An 18,714-nucleotide genomic window follows, 5' to 3' on the forward strand; every position below is an offset into this window, starting at 1 on the left:
GACTCTTCAAGAGGTATGGACAATAAGGACGACCAAGTTTCTTAGAATGTGTATTAATTGTCTTAAAAGAGAGGACAAAAGAAAAGAAATAGAATATACCCACAATAACTCAGAACTGTGTAATTCCAGACAATCTCATTATTGCCAGGGAGTGAGGAGTAAGTGACCAAACAGGTGGTGAGTAGCGAAAAAAGAAAAAAAGAAAAAGAAAAAAAGAAAGAAGGAAAGAAACAGCATTTTAAATTAAGGGCAATTGCTATAAAAACAAAAATAAGAATAAGGATGAACCACCAGGAGAAAGAATATTTACTCAAAAAGAAACAGGAAAGAATATATATAATAAATGGAAATTTTTAATAAGGTGGCAAATCTAAGTCTCAATATAACAGTTCTATAAATGTGAGTGGGTTAAATTCCAAGTAAAAGGTGGAAGCAGTCTGGATTTTGACATCCTCACAATGGGTTGCCTAAAAGACATACACTTAAAGGTACAAAAAGTTTAGAATAAAAATGTTGGCAGGGGACATACTAGCCAACATGGACCAAAGGAAACTGGGTTGACCTCTTCATATATGACATTCAAATTTAAGGCAAAAACAAACAAACAAACAGAAAAAAACCAGCAACAGATGAAGAAGGACCTTACATGCACGCTGATGAGAGGGGCCGCAGAATGACGATGCACATCCGTCAAAAGCATTGAAATGCCTGAGTTTGCCTCAGCGCCCATCAAGCAACGCCCGCCAGATTTGCACGGAAAAGTAGGTATTTCAACAATTGTAACTGGAGACTTTAACTTAAAACTAATAATTTAACAGCTCAAGCAGACAAAAATTAGCATCATCTCCACATTCTGATCTATATAATGAATAATTCTGAACTTTTAAATACATACAGAACTTTACACCCATCATACAGAGAACACAACCTTTTGAGCACACGCAGAATATTTACAGAAATAGACGAGGCGTTAGGACGTAAAGAAGCCTCCATAAGTTCCAGAGGAGAAATCCACGCAGACGGGGCTGCTGTCCTCCGTTTGTGCTTCTCAATCCCCCTTGCCCGACGCTCTAAGGGATCGTCCTACATAGACCATGTCAGTGGGGGGTTCAGACAAAGGGAGCACTGACAGATAGCGGAGAGTGAGGTTCAGGGTCTTTTCCCCAAGTCCCTTCCGATGGGCGCTCAGGCTGGCTGCGTTCCTCAACTGAGGCCTCTGCTCCTATAGCCAGGGCACCTCCACCCCCCACCCCCGGGGCAATCAGGAGACAGCGTCGCTCAGCTCTGTGGTTTCCCTACCTCCTACCCACACCTTTGTAAGTACTCCCTTTACCAGGCCCTGCTCATTTGAACATGCCATCTGCTTCCTGCCAGCATCCTTATGGAACACGGACTACGTGCTCAGACAATAAGGCAATTAAATTAGAAATTGGTAACAAAAGTTTATCATAAAAGAAACACTATTGGAAAATAAGTAACATTATTAAGTAACCCATGGGTTTGGGTTTAAAAGGAGATCACCTGGAACATTAAGAAATATTTAGATCTGAATGATAATGAAAACATTGCATGTTCAAATTCTGTGAGACCCAGCTAGGGCAGTGCTATAGAAGGAATTTGGTGCCTTTAAATGGATCAGAAAATAGAAGAGTTACAAGTAAATGAGCTAAGAATTGACCTCGAGGTGGAGCAACGGATCAAATCCAAAGAACCAGGAAGGAAGGAAATAATAGATAAGGACAGAAATAAATGAAATAAAGGGAAAGATGAGAAGATTAACAAAGTGTAAGTTTGTCCTTTGAAAATGTTAAAAAAGAGAAAAATGCAAATCAGCAAAGTACAGAATAAAAAGGAGAAAGAAGTACAGAAACAGTAGGTATAAGAATAAACATGCTAGTATTTATTCTACAGCCTCCGTGACATGGACCAATTCCTAGAAGCATGTAAAATGCCAAATCTGGCTCAAGAAATAGAGAATTTGACCAGAGGGATAACTCTGCTGGAAATAGAAAGGATAAAAGACCCACCCTCCCTGGGGGGCCCACGTAGTTTTATTGTTTCTACCAAAAGTTTGGAAGAACAATAACTTCTCTTTTTGCAGGTGGTGCCAGGGAATAGAAAAACAGAAGCTACCTGGGGGGCTTCGGAGGGTAGGGTGGTCTCCTTTGCAGAAGTGTATGTGTCTGTGCCCTTGCTACGTTCAAGGCACAAGCCCCACGGATGCTGCAGACGGAGGTGAAGCACCTCCCTTACTGCACAGTGTGAAGGGTAAATGGTTAACCGGGTAAACCTTGGGGGCAGCGCCTGGCACCTGCCCGACGCCACCGAGGCCCTGGGGATGCGGAGGAGGCTGACGCAGGGGCTGCGTGGGAAGGGGGTCCCGGCGCCCCGGCTTCAGGGCGGCAGGACGTCACCGCACCCACCGCAGTTCCGGTGGGCGAGCTGGCCAGAGGCTTTGTCAAAGTTGCCCAGCAATGGGGTATGCGGAAGGAGGTCGGTGGCACGCAAAGATGCCAGTCCGTCCCTGGTGGCCTGTTTTCCGGCTGGGGGATTGACAAAGGCTGGGCTTTGCCAGTGGGGACCAAGAGCCGCGTGTGACTCGGTCCAAGGAAGTTAAGCTGGAGAAACAGGCCGTGAGGACGGGGGCGCTGACGACCTGGAGAAGTGGGGCGAGAGGATGGCGGGGGTCTCCACCCGAGGCATGACGGGAGGAGAAGCGGCAGGTCCACTGGCCGGCCGGTTGCATCATCCCTGCTAGGAGGGCTGTCTGCGATGCTCTGGTCTCCCTCCAGGGCTCTGGCCCAGACGCCAGGCGCGATTGAAAACTCACCTGTTACACCTAGAAGTCAGTATCTCTACCACCCCCGACAGCCCCTCCACGGTGCAAGGAGGGAGGCCCTCGGAGGGACAAACGCGAGTTTTGTCCCTCAGCGTCGATGCGTTTGTACTGCTGGCATCGCGGGTGGGGCAGGTGAAGATTTAGTGGTTTCACTTGAAAGGGGTCCGAGTCGGGGGGGGGGAGCCCAGGGCTGCGCCAGGGGAGGGGGCGGCGCGTCCGGGCCCGGGTGTCGGTCCCCCACTCCCCCACCTATCGCACCGCGGTGTCAGCGGTGATGTCACAGCCCGGCCCCAGCCCCATCCCCGCCGCAGCCGCGACGCCCGTCCCTCTCCCCGCGCGACAAACCAGCTGGCGGCTGGGGCTTGGGCGCCGCGCGCAGCCAACCAGCGCGGCGGGAGGGGCGCGGGGCGGGCCGGGCCGGGGGCCCGCAGCCGTCACGCGGTGCCGCCGTCAGAGCGCCGAGAGCAGCCCGGGAGCGGCAGCAGCTCCGCGCTCGGGGACCCGCGCCCATGCCCGTGCTCATGCCGGGCCGCCGCCACTGACGCCGGAGAGGTAGGGCAGCGGCTCTCCCGGCCTCCCGAGCCCCGCGTCCAGAACCTGCACCCCGCATCCTGCACCTGCATCGTCTGCGCCCCGGGGCGGGGAGCTCGCGCCCTGCGCTGGCGTCCTCTTCTCGGCCAGAGGCGCTGGCGCCGCGCGGCCCCTTCCCTTCCCCCGACCCTCCCCCGTCCCCGCGGAGAACAATGGTGCAAATTCTGGGGTGTCCGCCCTTCTTTAGCAGCTGGGCAGGGCCCTCCGGAAAGGCCCCTCCGATGCGGCCCCGGCTGCAGGGGGACTCTCGTCTGGGATGGGCGGGGGTCGTTACGGGGAGGGCGCAGGCAGCTGGCTGCATCTCGAGACACCCTCCCCCCCTTCGCCGATCCTCCCCTCCCCTGGAGTGGAGCCATTCCTAGGGATGCGGCCGGGACTGCGACCGGACCGGCGGGGGAGGGGAGGGATGGAGAGAAGGCGAGAGGATGCGGATGGGGCATCCGGGAGGGGGCGCGACTGCAGCGGCCAGGCCTGAGGGGAGGGCACTCAGGGCGGCCGGGCGCGAGCGGAGGCCCTGGTCCCCGGGGTGGGGGAGGGCGGATGCTGGAGCCGAGAGCCAAACAGGCAGGCGGGCGGGGCGGGCGGGGGCTGCGGCGGGAGGGCTGGGCCGCCAGCTTGGTGCGCACCTCCGAGACTGCCCATCGCCCCACCCCAAGTCGCGTTCTCCTCCCAAGAGACCCCTTCTCCCTTCCAGAAGGACCCACGGTTTGGGAGGGGCCGCCTGTGGATGCGGCCTGCGTCCACGCAGCCAGCGCCCCAGTAACAGGTGTGGCCTGCAGGAGGGGAGGGGGCTGCGGGGCCGCGACGTCTCGGCTGGCGGCGCTCCCCAGGCGCCTGAGCTCGGATGACAGGGACACTGCAGCTTAGACCCTTTCGCTAGTCCTTTAAGCTGCCTGTCGCCCTTACTTCCCCTCCAAACCCGCCGCGCAGCCCTGGCGGCGGGCAGGGAGGGTCCGCAGTCTGCCTGGCGCTGGGTGGGCTGGGGGACCTCGGGCCGCAGGGGCGGAAGGGGGAGGGGAAGGAGGGAATGCCAAGTCATGGGGCCTGCCTGGCGCGGGCGCGACGTCGCCCCGGCGCGGACCCGATGCGCGCCCACGTTCCCGGGAAGAGGGACTTTCCCACAGAGACCCGCGGACCCTCCCTAAGCGGCCGCCCCCTCCAGGGGATGCCTGCATTGCTGGGATAAAGGCCTGTTAGAGCAAAGGATTGGATCTTAAGGCTGCGGAGAGGAGGTGGTGCGGAGAGGCCCCTGCGGCGCAGGGCTGCCCCTGTCCTAACCCTGGGGAGTCAGCGCGACACCCAGCGCGCGCTTCTGCAGGACAGTCACACCTAACCCATCCTCTCCCTGCTCTCGAGCTGGCTGAGGGCCCTTTACCGGGGCAACCGTGCCCATCCCCCTCTCGGGCTGAGAAAGCCGCCGCAGGTTTGAAGGGAAGCTCTGGGGTCTGGAGTGGGGGCTTGGGGCTGTACCTGCGGCGGCCATTTTGCAGGTGTGGTCGGCCACCCGCCTTAGCTGAGCCTGAGGGATGGGGGTAGTCAGGAATGAAGCAGGTGCGGCACTTCCAGCGGGTTGCAGTGTCTGCGGTGTACGGTGAAGGATGCTGCTGGGGCCAGGGCCGGATCTCAGGACTGCACTTGGCTGGGGTCGAGATCCAGGAACCTTCAGGGGCTGATGCTTGCAAGGAGGCCACTGGCTGAGAGACCCAGACGAGGTGGAGGGGACAGTCAGTCTCTACCTGGGTGTGAAGTCTGGTGAGGGTACTGGGTCAGAGCCAGGGAAGGGACTAGAAACTCCATCCCATGCTATGCCTGGATCTGAAGGTGAGCAGGGAGTTGCCTGTGGGGCGCGGCCCACAGGACAGAGGGAGGGTCGGTGTGGGGTCAGGGCCCCTCCCCCCCAAGGCTCCCAGGGAGGGCCTCTTTGAGGAGGGCCTGCCAGATGCCTGCTGTGTCCACCCACTGGCTGCTACCCCTGCTGAGTGTCTGTCCTTCCACCTCCCCCCGCAGGAGTGGCCCATAGACTGCCCGTCCTGGGGCCTCCCGATGGGCCAGCCACGGCCAGGTGGAAGCCGAGGCTCTGCCTGAAGCCCAGAGGTGGGGTGCAGTGGGAGTCACACCCAGACTCACTGGGTGCAGGGGGTCCAGCCCCCCAGCCTCGTCCCCCTTCAGTCCCCCTGGTGTCACCACTGCTGACCCAGGGCTGACCACGTCCTTTGGACGCGGAGCAGGGAAGTCCTCCCCTGGGCTCTGTGGAGTGTGGGATGGGGCTGGGGGAGGGACCGGGAGTTGGGGGAGGTGGAGATGGGGGGCATAGCCTCAGGAGAAGGCTCAGAAGGGATGGGGCAGTCTGCCTAGGCCCATTCAGCTCAAATAGGCCAGCCAAGGTGGGTGAGCTGGGCGTGGCGGGGGGGGATATTCTCATGCGGTCCTGCTGTCACAGGATTGGGGCCTGTGGAAGGGCTACCAGCACTGGGAACCCCACCCTGGACTTCAGGATTGACTGACCAGGGCCTGTGCTCAGGCCTGCCAAGCCCTTCAGACCTGAGACCCTTCTGAGTCTGGAGGGGCCTGGGCTGCCTCCCCTGGGAGGGAGAGTGGCTGGCCAGGGGTCGCTCCGCAGCGAGTGACCCCCAGGATGAGTGCGTGGCTGCCCTCCTGCCCAGTCCTACGTGCTCCCTAGAGCACTCCCCGTTCAGTATTCTTCGGCCCAAAGGACCAGGCTCACCACCCCTACCCAGGTGGGCCACTCCCACTGTCTCCCCTGCCCCATACCCTGGAGCACCTCTGAGAATGCTGGAGGGGCCGGACCGTGCCCTCCCGCAAACCTCTCTGCTCTGCCAGGGTGCCCAGGGGCGCCGCCGGGCTGCTGGGCCTGCTCAGTACGTGGTTCTGTCCAGTTAGCTGGTGGAACTCCTCCCACCTGGCCTCACCCCGAACAGGCAGGCCCAGGGCAGGGGGCGGGGATGGGGCTGGTGGCAGGTGTGCTGCACCGTCCCACCTGTTCTAGTGGGTTTGCTGAGCACCACCAGGGTCCTGGCTTCGGGCTGAGGGGCCGCTGGCTGTCCCCGGGCTCCCCCAGCTCCCCAGCCCAGAGTAATGGAGACGTTGGAAGGGTGGAGGGTACGGTCAAGGTCAGCGGTCAGCCGAGGCTGAGCCTCCTGACCCCTCTGGGGTTTTCCGCAGCCCCTCCTGTGGGCTTTCCCCTCCCCCGACACACACCACCCTGAGCCCGCTCCCTCCCAGCTGCCCCTCCCCCCCCCCCCCCCCCCCCCCCCCCCCCGCCCGTGCTTGCCGGAAGCCACTCCCCTTGCGGCCTCCGAGGTGTCACCCCTGGGATTGGGAAGGACACACCGCCTGCGTGGCTGGGCCCCGCTTCTGCCTGCTGCTTCTCTAATGCCTCTGCTGGATTTAATCTCCTAATCCTGTCCTTGTGTCTGGGCCGGCTGAACCCTGGGTCCCCGCCCCCGCCTCATCCCCTGCTCAGGAGCCCCAGGTGGGGAAACGCCCCCCTGCCCCTCCCTCTACCTAGGTTTCAGGGCTCCCTGGGGTCTGGGGAGGACAAGCCAGGACCCCCCAGCCCTGGCCTCCTGTTCTCACTCCTCACCTTCCCCACTTGGCTCTTGGGCTGACTGGAGCTGCTACTCGGATACACACTCACAGACACACACAGACTCACACACACACGTGTACACACACGCTCACACACACAGATACACACAGACTCACACGCGCGCGCAAACACACACATTCACACACACGCTCTCACACACACTCACACACACAGATTCTGCAGCCCTCACCCGGCTTGTTCCTGCCTGGTCCTCTCTCCCCTGGAGCACTCCACATAAGCCCCCACTGTGAGATTCCCGCCCCCCTCCAGTGCTGCCAGCACCTTGAAGCCTGCCGTAAGCACCCCTGAGGGCCACCCCACCCCACGTAGGTAGCTTGGGGGTCAGTGAGGAGGAGGGGAACACTGATCGGGGCAGACTGCATTGCACACCTCCGTGTGCCGCCTTGTCCGCGCTCCCAACTCCTCAACGCGCAGGTGGCATCGCACCCGTTTTCCAGATTTAGAGGCTGAGGCTCCTGAGAAAGCATGTGACTTGTCACAGAGGACCTGGGGTCCCACCGCAGCTGCCTCTGACTCCAAAAACTTTGCTCTTCGAGCACTTTCTGCTCCCCCACCCCCACCCCATTGCCACCCCATCCCGTGCCAGCACAGTGCCTTACACGCAGTGGCCACTCCGTAAATGCCGGTTCCTTGTTGGGCCAGTGGCTTTAGCCCAAGGCGCTCGTTTCCTGTGGCCCCAGGGCGAGCAGCTGCCTCTCTGTCGGGGGTGGGGATTGTCTGTGTGTCTCTGTGTTTCCATCAGGACCTGCCAGGGCTCCTGAAATGCAGCTCTGGGATAAGGGTGGGGATGCCCCAACTGCTCCTGTAGGCCCAGCTCCCTGCAGGCCCCCTCCCCTAGCCCAGCCTCTGGCCTATCCTCAGGGGTGTCAGGAGTCCTGGCCCCCCACCCCAGTCTCAGCCCTGCAAGTAACACTCAGGTAGTCCTCAGTTTCCTTCCCCGTCTGTCACCAGCTCAAGCCAGGATGGTGAGGGGCAGGGCTTGGTCATCAAGGCTCAAGGCCTGTGGGTCAGTGGGGACCATGCTTCTGGGGGCCATCATGGGGCTGGGGCAGAGGGTGACTCAGCTGCTAGTGTCATCTGGTCTTCACTCTCCACCTGCTTCTGGGTCCAGGGCTGTACCACGGCCGAGGCTGTGCCCAGGAGGGCGGCAGCTCCGGGACGAGCAGTGGTGCGGTGGGCGATCTCAGCTGTCCCTTTCTTGTACTGAATGCATCCCTTTCATCCTCACCTTCCCCAGCTTCTCAATCACATTCTCTCTTCCGCTGAGTCCCCTCTTTCCTGGCGCTCTCAGCCCCGGAAGCCACCCCCCTCCTGCTGCCCGCTGCATCCCCTGGGCTGGACTCTGTCCGCTGGCCCCGGAGCTGCTTCTTTCTTAGTTTCCTGTCCTGTTTGGCTCAAGCGCATCCTTGTGTGACATCCTAAAAAGGGTGATGAGTCCTCGGCTTCTAGAGCGTGTCTTCGCTCTGTCCTCACGCTGGTCGATGCTTTGTCTGGGAGCACTTTTTGTTGGTAAATCACCCTGAAGCCTTTGTCATCGTCACCTTCTGCATCCAGTCACCTATGAGAAGACTTTGTCAGCAACTCGACTTTCCTTCCTGAAATCTTTTAGGATCCTTTCTTCATCTGCGGACTCCTGACCATCCATGCAGTTGGGTTACGTGTGGGTTTATGTGTTTACTGGTGCTCGGTGGGACCTTTCAGCTGAAGACAAGCTCTATTCTTTCATCTGTTCATGTTTCTTCCCTTTCATTTTTTCTGTTTTCCTCCTTGAATTCAGGCATTGGTCTTCTGTGTTCTGGCCTTTTCTCTCATTCTGTCTCCTCGTTTATGTCCTACTTTCTGGACAATTTTTGGACTTCATTTTCGAGTTCTTTGGGGAAGTTTTGTGTTTCAGCATTCACACTGTTTATCTCTAAAAGAACCGTCTTCCTTGTCTCTAAGTGTTCCCGTTTCATAGCATCCTGTTCTTGTTTTGAGAATGTAGCATCTTGAAACATTCTGAGTCAGGTTATAAAGGTTTTTTGTCGGTTTGCTTGTTTTTGCTTATGGTTTTACCCTTTCTCACAGGGCTTGTTTTCTGCTGGTTTACTGGTCTCTCACTTTGAAGCCGCCGGGTGGCCTGCTGGGTAGTGGAAGGGTTCCTGCGATCTGGGTGGGATTCCAACTGGAGCCGAGTGTGGGGTGGGGGGTGCCCAGTGGCAGGTTTGCTTTAGGCAAAGGTGTGGGAGCTGGATGCCAAGCTGTGTCCCAAGCGCCAGAGTGCAGGGGGCCAGCGTCCACATTGAGGACATCACTCTTGCCTGGTGTTTTCTTCCGTTTCTGTAGGGAAGAGCCTCCTACCTTTTGCCTGAGGATTTGGAAGCCACGGCCCTCTGAAGAGGAGGCAGGGAAAGGGGTGAGGGTTTCACCATCGAAGTGGTGGTTTCACAGGCAGACTTGCACCCAGCGCCCCCTCTTCAGCCTCACTCCCCACTCCTGCCCACTGCTGGGTCCATGAGCCCTCAGCCTAGAGCCCCCGGAGGCCCCCGCTATTGTGCTACAGAGGACCGCTCCCCTAATCCTCCTGGAGTCGGGGGAGGGCCTGTCTTACCCACTTTGCACATGGGGTCACAGGATCGTGCAGAGTTCCGCCCATGCTGCTGGCATCCTGGAGGTCCACTTCGAGGCCTTGGCCCCAGTCGGCTGGACCCCTGGCGAGGGGTCTCCCTGCCACCCTGAAATCGGCGTCAGCATTCTCAGAACTCCATGATTTACCCCTGGGCTCTCAGTAGTGTTGCCAGGAGTGTGCGGCTCTACTGGCTGGTCTCACCCTGTCCACTTGTCTGCACGTTGCTGCCTGAACCACGTTTGTGAGATCCCCTAGGATGCGTCATTCACTTTTGCGTCTGGATGGAGCTCCCGTAGGACTGACTGGTCCCCAGGTGTGGGGCATTTAGGCATCTCCATTCCCTCCCTCTCAACTCCTGGACTCATGCACAACACCTCTAGTTGCACAGCTGCTGGCCATGTGGTCTGCAGCCTTACTAGAAAATTGCCGTGTTGTTTTCAAAGCGGTTGAACCAATGAACTTTTCCCAGGTGATCTGTAAGTTCCTGTTGCTGTATCCTTGTAACAGTTGGGGTTGTTAGACGTTTTAACGTTGTGATCTGTTGGGTATGGTTTTAGACAACACTTTGTTAATTACTATTGTGGTTGAGTATCTTGTCCTGTAATTTGCCTGTTCATATCTTTGTGCCCATTTTTTCTTTTGTGTCTCTTTTCTTTGATTTTGTCTGTTCTTTATATGTTCTGCACATGAATCCTTGTTGATCATATGGGCTACAGACATCTCCAGGTGGGTGGGCTTCTCCTCACCCTTTCAATGGTATCTCGATGCCTGGACTTTTCCTTTTGGTGTCTTCCATGGGCTTAGAAATCCTTCTTAAAGGTGAGCATGGAGATAACAGTGTTTGGTTTCTTCCAGAACTTTGTTGTTTGCATTTAGGTCTTCAGTCTGCATGGAAGTTGTTTTGGAATAAAAAGGGCTCTAATTTTGTAGGACTGGCCAGTTGTGCTGGTCTGTCTTAGTCTGCTATAACAGAGTACCACAGACTGGGGGGCTTAAAAACCACAGAAACTAATTCTCACAGCTCTGAGGCTGGACGTACAGGATGAGGGCATGAGCTTGGTCTGGGTGCAGCATTGTCGCGGTACCAGCATGGCCAGGTTCTGGTGAGAGCCTTCTTCTGGGTTGTGGATGGCTGACTCACTGTGTTTTCACATGGCTGAGCAGAGACAAGGAGCAAGTTCTCTTGGGACCTTTTTAGGGCGATGATCCCATTCATGAGGCTCCATCCTCATGACCTATAGCCTCCCCAATGCCCCGCCCCCAACACCATCACACTGGAGGGTAGGGTTTCAACGTAGGAATCTGGGGGGAACACAGACATTCAGTCCATGACACCGGTTTTCTCAGCATCACTGGGTCAGCATCCCTTTCTCTTCTCATCAGCCTGTAAAGCCTCCTTGTCAGAAGGGCTGTGTGTGCAGGTCTGTTTCTGGGGTCCCGTCTGTTACAATGGTGGTGACTTGCTTGTCCCAGCCACCTTGTCTTAATGACTACAGCTTTATATTAAGTCTTGTTATCAGTGGGGCCTATTGCCTTCTACCTCTTGTGTTTCTTTTTTTTTTTTAACCTCTTTATTGGGGTATAATTGCTTTACAATGGTGTGTTAGTTTCTGCTTTATAACAAAGTGAATCAGTTATACATATACGTATGTTCCCATCTCTCCTCCCTCTCGCGTCTCCCTCCCTCCCACCCTCCCTATCCCACCCTTCCAGGCGGTCACAGAGCACCGAGCTGAGCTCCCTGTGCCGTGCGGCTGCTTCCCACCCTCTTGTGTTTCTTCAAGCTTGTTGTTGGTATTTGTAGTATCTTACGCCATATAAATTTTTAGAAGCAATCTGTCTAGTTTCACAAAAAGACTTGTTTGTGATTTCATTTGAAATTACATTGAATGTTTTGATTCATTTGGGTGAAAATAAACATTTTTAAGACATTTAAATTTCCTTTTCATGAACAGGTTGTAGCCTTCATTTATTTAGATTTTCTATAATGTTTTTGTAAAGTTTAAAAGTTTTCTTCATAAAAGTTGTATGTATCCTTTGTGACATTTATTCCTATGAAGGTACTTTATATTTTTGGTTATTTTTTCAATGCCACCTTAAAAAATATTTTTAAACTCTTGTCTCTAGTGCATACTAACATGGTTGTTTCCTAGCAACTTTGCTGACCCCTCCCACTAATTAAATAATTAAAATAATATGTCTCTGGATCCTCTTGATTCCTGTGTAGATAAGCAAATAGTCTGCAAATAATGACAAGTTGTTTTATTCTTTTCCAACCCATATTTTGCCCATGTTATTCCTTTTTCTTGCCTTATCACTCTGGCAAGAACCTCTGCTACAATGTTGAATACAAGTGGTGACAGCAGGCATCCGGAACTTGTTCCTGAATTTAAAGGAAATGTTCCTACTATTTCACCATTAAGTGTGGTATTTGGGTAGATTTTTACTAGATACCTATTATGAGATTAAAGAAGTTTTATCCTTCTATTGCCAAGAGTTTTATCACAAATGGATTTTGAAAATGACTGAATACTCCTTCAGTATCTATAGAGGACCTCATTTGGCCTTTTTCTCCTTTAATCTGATATGTGCTGAATTGTATTAATAGATACCCTAATGTTAAGCCATGCATTATATTACCATACTGGTATTCCTGAAATAAACCTACTGTATTATCTTTTTTATTTTCTGCTGGACTTTCTTGTTAATATTTTGAACTTTTCTATCTATGTTCATCAGTGAAATTGGTCATTTCTCAAATGTTCTTTGTCTAATTTGATGCCAAGGTCATATTAGCCTCAGTGAATGAGTTGGGGATATAAACTTTCTCCCTCTGTTTCCCTCTCTTTTTCCTGTTCTCTTAAATAGTTTGTATAAGGTTGGAAATATCTGGTCTTTTGTGTGTCTGGTAGAACTCATAAAAAGTATCTGAGTCTTCTACTTTTCTGGTGGTTAATATTTTAAACTATTGAATCAATTATTTAATGAGTGTAGGAAAATTCAAGTTCCTACTGACAAATTTTTCTCCTGGTTATAGGTCATCTTTTCTGGCTTCTTGGCACGTGTAGTAATTTTTAAAATTGAATTCTAGACATTTCTACATTGTGGAGCATCTGAATTATGCTTTCTTCCTGTAAAGAATGTTGGGCTTTGTTTTGGCAAAAGCAGTTAAATTACTTGAGGACTTATTTGATCCTTCAAGGCCTGATTTTAAGCTTTTATAGAGTTGCTCTAGGGTAGATTTCACTTTGGGACTAGTTAAGCCCACACTAAAGTATGATTTCTTTGGAGTCTCTACTGAATGTCTGGGGGCCTGGGATGGAGGGACCAAGAGAACTGTATTCTGGCTGGTGGAAGCACAGATGTCTTCTGACTTTGTGTGAGCTTTGGGAAGTCTTCAGTCTTCAGTCTTCTTTGTCCAGTCCATGGGCATGGACTAGTAGTCTACAAAGATGCAAGGGGATCCCTATGCAGATTTCTGGAGCTCTATTACTGAGCAACTGTTTCCTTTCCAGAACTCTGACCCACAGATTCCAGCAGCTGCAACCTACCCAAACTCTGACTACCATCTCCCCAACTCATCAGAGTTGCTGAGCTGTTTGGGTCCCACCTCCCAGTGCCTGAGGTCTGTACATTGTCTCTAGGAAGATTTGGAGTGATTGGAGGGAAGGGAGACTCATACGTTTCCCTCCTCTCAGTGCTTTTTGTGCCATGTCTGAAAACAGTCATTTTCATCTATTTTGTCCAGTTTGCTAGTTGTTGTTCACAGTGGGAGGTTAAGTATGGTCCTTGTAACTCCTTCATGGCTGGATGTGGAAGTGCTATAAATTTTGCTGGTAGTATTTGCATGATCATTTACTACTAAGTTTATTTATAACTCTGTAGTGATTTTTTGTTTTGTGTGTTAGTTATTTAGAAGTTTATTTTTTTAATTTCTAAACATATGGGTTTTAATGATCTTTTATTGATTTTTAATTTAATTGTGTTCAAATTACATGATGATTTGATACAGAGTCTTTGAAATTTATTGGGAGTTGCTTTATGGCCTACGACAAGGTAAAATATTGAAAATGTCCCCTATGTATTAGAAAAGTATGTCTCTAATTTTTGAGGGCAAGGGAGCACGTATGTTCATTAGTTCATGATCGTTATGTTGTTCAAATCTTCTGCATCCTCATTAATTATATGTCTGCTTGATCTGTCAGTTAGTGAGAGGTGTGTTAAAACTGCCGTGGTAAATTAATGAATTATTCCATGTTGCATGACTCCTAACCTTTGTTTTATGGTTTCATCATTTTGTCTCTCTGGGGCCATTCTGGGTAATTTTTTCTGACATATTTTCCACTTCATTAATTCTCTGTTCAGCTCCACTTAATTTGCTGATTGACGTGTCTGCTAAGTTTGAAAATTTAAAGGATTACATTTTTATATCTAAAAGTTCTGCATGGCTTTTCCCTCGTGTTTTACTGCACTATTTCCCATTCCTGCTTATTTCTGTAGACATTTTAAGTGCACTTATTTTGTAACCTGTATCTGACAATTGTAACATCTGAGGTCCTTGAGGATCTAGTTCTGGTTTTCTTTTCCTTTTTTCCTGATTCTCATGGTGAATTTCATCTCTGTGTCGGGTAACATTTCACCATCAGCTGCTACTTGACAGATCTTCATCTCTGGGAATACTGGGACCCCAAGGGTAGGAAGCTATTTCCAAGGAGGATTTGTATCTGCCTTTGTGAGGTGCTTTGGGTGCAACACCTGAGACCTGCTCTGAGCTAATTTCTCAACCTTGGGCTTCCCTAACCATGCTGGTGAATTTAGACCCAAACCTGCATGAGGTCAGGGCTGTGGCCTCAAATTCTCAGAAGCACTGGCTTGTTCACCAATGGAGCTGAGAGTCCTTCAGACCAATGCCCACATCCCTTTGATGGCAGATGGCTTTCCCCAGCCTTCCACTCCACGGGGGCTGTAACTTTGCAGGATCCAACTTTTTGTGGCATTTGATTCCAGTCCCGACTGCCTGTGTTTGAGGCTGTCTCCCATCCCCCCACTCAGCAGGTGAAACCCAATTCTCTGCATTTCTGGCATCAGCAAACGCCTGCAGCTTCCTTCTGGGTGGGCTTGTGGGATGGGCTCCCCACTTTCATTTCAGCTCCTCCTTCCTCTTTTCCCCCCTTTTCCAGAATTCTCTTCTTTTATTCTGATGCTTGTTATTTATCCCAAATTTCTAGGTGATGTCTAATGGGAGGGTATCTCATCCATCATATTGCCAGAAATGGGAGTCTCTCAATCACCTTTCTCCCCCCATCAGTTTTGAAATATTAATTTTAATGAGCAAAACTGATTTTTGTCTTCATGCACACCAGCGCTTGTCAACCGAAAGTGAGCTAGCTTTCTCTCTCCCTCTTTCCCTGAACCATTTGGTAATTATTTTTAAAATAATTCTTTTTAGGTAAAATATGAACATGATTTAGAAGAGTCGAATGTATCTACAAAACTCATTTAGGGAATCAGCAGTTTTTGCTGTCTATCTGCAACCTCTTTCAACTCCCTTTAGCTGTTGTTGTTACTTTTTGTTGTTGTTACTGTTGTTATTTAGCTCTAGATTGCTAAATAATGTGCTATTCTGCTCATTTTTGGCCTGTTTCAGAAGTTACATAGGTAGAATTGTATAGAATTCAGTGTTTGGTTCATCCTTTCTAATTTATCTTCTCTCCCTCCTTAAATGCCATTGAAATAACAGTAGAGGTAAACTAAAGAAAGACCTAAATGCTTCCATAAGGATAAAAAAACAGGAGACAAGGCTCAGCAACCACGTTTTGGAAAATGAAAGGCAGAGCCCACGTGGTAACTGACAGCAGGTCCAGGAAAGCCAAAGGCATGGAGGGAGATTGGGAAGCAGCCCGCGGACGTCCTCACAAGGCTCAGGAACTGGGCCCCCAGCTGCCCTGGGCAGACGGGTCCAAAGGCTGCTCGAGAAGCAGCTAGACTCCTGAGAATTCTCCCCACCTGCTCCTTCCCCATTTCTTTCTTCCTTTCTAACCCTTCTCCCTCCTTGATCGCGTCCATCTCCATGACTTAAAGAGTCAGTGCTCACAAGCAACTGATGCATTTTTCCTGCCCTGACCCCTCCTCAGATGCTCACATCCAGCCTCCTCCCAAACATCTCCAGGCATCTCCTGCTGGCGCCAGGGTTAAGGGGTGAACGAGATGACAACCCTCCTCTGGCAGAGCCTCAGCTGCTGGTTCACGTGCACCAGGTCCTTCTCAAGGCAAACCTTCAAGTCCCGAAGGTCCGCCTGGCAAAGCCATGGCTCCCTGGGGGACGGTGGGTTCTGGATTGACCTGGGACTGCTGTGAAGGACTCCCCACCTCGACCCCCATGACTTAAAGCTATACATTTCCTCGTGAGTTCTGTGTGAACTGCACTCCACAGCTTTGATATGTTGTATCCTCATTATTCAGTTCAAAATATTTTCTAACAGTCAATGAGTTTTTTTTCCTTTGACCCATAGGTTATTTAGAATTGTATTGCTTTATGTCCAAACAGTCGAGAGGTTGTAGGTTTGGGGTTTTTTTTAAATTAATTAATTTATTTTTGGCTGTGCTGGGTCTTTGTTGCTGCGTGAGGGCTTTCTCTAGTTGCGGTGAGCAGGGGTACTCTTTGTTGCGGTGAGCGGGCTTCTCTTCTCTAGTTGCGGTGGCTTCTCTTGTTGCGGAGCACGGGCTCTAGTGTGTGCAGGCTTCGGTAGTTGTGGCACGCGGGCTCAGTAGTTGTGGCTCGCGGGCTGTAGAGCGCAGGCTCAGTAGTTGTGGCGCACAGGCTTAGTTGCTCCGCGACATGTGGGATCTTCCCAGACCAGGGCTCGAACCCATGTCCTCTGTGTTGGCAGGCAGATTCTTAACCACTGCACCACCAGGGAAGTCCTGGTTGTAGGTTTTTTTATTGCTTTTTTTTTTTTTTTGCGGTACGCGGGCCTCTCACTGTTGTGGCCTCTCCCGTTGCGGAGCACAGGCTCTGGATGCGCAGGCTCAGCGGCCATGGCTTATGGGCCCAGCGGCTCCGCGGCACGTGGGATCTTCCCGGACCGGGGCATGAACCCGTGTCCCCTGCATCGGCAGGCGGACTCTCAACCACTGCGCCACCAGGGAAGCCCTACTGCTTTTTTGTTTGGTATTGATGTATAGCCTAATTCTACTGTGGTCAGAGAACATATGAATTTAATTTTATGAAATTAATGGATTTAATTATAAATTGAAATTCGCTAGCCTTTACTTTATGACCAGCCTATGGCTAATTTTAGTAAATGTTCCATGGGCGCTTTAAAAGAACGTGCATGATAGATATTTTTCCTTTTCAGTAGCTGATAGAATAGGCAAAGCAGGGACTTCCTAACAGTCCAGTAGTTAAGACTTCGGCTTCCAATGCAAGGGGTGTAGGTTTGATCCCTGGTCGGGGAGCTAAGATCCCACATGCCTTGCCAAAAAAGACAACAAAACAGAAAACGTAAAACAGAAGCAATATTGTCACAAATTCAATAAAGACTTTGAAAATGGTCCACTTAAAAAAAAAAAGAATAGGAAAACGAAAAAATTTTATCTTTTTGTTTTCCGCCTCTCTGTGTCTTTTTATTTAAAGATGTCTCTCGTCAACAGACTATAACTTTAAAAAAAAAATCTGTTCTGACAACTGTAACATTTGACTTGGAGTGAATGGTCCATACTAATTGACTTGAGCTTTTATCTAGGGTCTTCAATCTTCATTTTCCATTTGACACTTTTTTTTGTTCTGTTTTTCCTCCTGTATTGCCTTCTATTGGATTAATAAAAATATTAAAAATTTTTTCTATTTATCTTGCTATTAACCTGTTAGTTGTACATTCTTTCTCTGCTCTTTTGATGGTTACCCTAGCAATTGAAACAAGTATCCTTGAGAGTCTAATATAAATGATTACTTTTCTACTTAACGTTGAAACCTTAGAACCTGTATTTTGGCTTCCATCATTTCTGTTGAGAAGTCAATTGTCAATCTTTTTTTTAATATAAATTTATGTATTTTATTTTTGGCTGCATTGGGTCTTCAGTTGCTGCGTGCGGGCTTTCTCTAGTTGTGGTGAGCTGGGGCTGCTCTTCCTTGTGGTGCGCAGGCTTCTCATTGTGGTGGCTTCTCTTGTTGCGGAGCACAGGCTCTAGGCACGCAGGTTTCAGTAGTTGTGGTGTGTGGGCACAGTAGTTGTGGCTTGAGGGCTCTAGAGCACAGGCTCAGTAGTTGCGGTGCATGGGCTTAATTGCTCTGCGGCATGTGGGATCTTCCTGGACCCGGGCTTGAACCCTTGTCCCCTGCATTGGCAGGCGGATTCTTAACCGCTGCGCCACCAGGGAAGTCCTCAATTGTCAATCTTATTCTTGTTCCTTTAAAGGTCTTTTTTTCCTGCCAGCTTTTAATACTTTTCTTTCCGTCTTTGGTACTCGACAGTCTTACTGTGATGTGCATTGGTGTAGTATTCTTGGTGTTTGCAGAGCTTCTTGAGTCTGGATGAAGTACTAAAATACTTCAGTAGTTTTAGACAATTAATGGTCATTATCTTTTAAAGTATTGCTTCTCTCCTATTCCATTATTCTCCTTTTAGATTTCAGTTGCATGCATGTTCGACCATTTCACTGTGTCCTGTATTTCTCTGACGCTCAGTTTTATATTTTCTGTTCTTTGTTTTCTCTGTTCTTTAACTTTCCGTTGACCTGTTCTCCACTTCGTGAACTCTGTCTTCAGATGTGTCTAATCTCTTCAGTGTTTAATTTCAGTGATTGTATTTTCGGTTCTAAAATTTCCATTTGATTCTTTTTTATAGTTTCAAATCCTCTTGCAAAATTCTCCATTTTCCCTTTATTCTCTCCATCCTTTCCTCTCTTATTTTGAACATAAAAGTCATGATTATTTTAAAGTGCTCGTTTGATAAGTCCTAGATCTGGATCATATGTAGGTTTGTTTCTTTTTACCTTTCTTTCCCAATTTGTTTTGAGGCATATAGCCCCGTCTCTTTTCATGAC

The 18,714-nt window shown here is 50.8% G+C and overlaps 1 protein-coding gene across 21 annotated transcripts in view; it reads left to right on the forward strand.

Annotated features, from left to right (window-relative positions):
- Nucleotides 1-3,249: 3,249 nt before the first annotated feature.
- KIF1A (kinesin family member 1A) overlaps nt 3,250-18,714 on the forward strand; it is a 90,687-nt gene continuing 75,222 nt past the window's right edge. For 20 of the 21 annotated variants that reach the window (XM_060301580.1, XM_060301582.1, XM_060301583.1 and 17 more), the window contains exon 1: nt 3,250-3,391. The gene's annotated coding sequence lies outside the window, so the exon portion shown is untranslated. Of the gene's footprint in view, nt 3,392-4,175; nt 4,197-18,714 lie in introns of those variants that run through there. The other variant, XM_060301581.1, reaches the window with a different exon arrangement.

Source organism: Globicephala melas, chromosome 7 (assembly GCF_963455315.2).
Source record: "Globicephala melas chromosome 7, mGloMel1.2, whole genome shotgun sequence".
NCBI classification, from domain to species: domain Eukaryota; kingdom Metazoa; phylum Chordata; class Mammalia; order Artiodactyla; family Delphinidae; genus Globicephala; species Globicephala melas.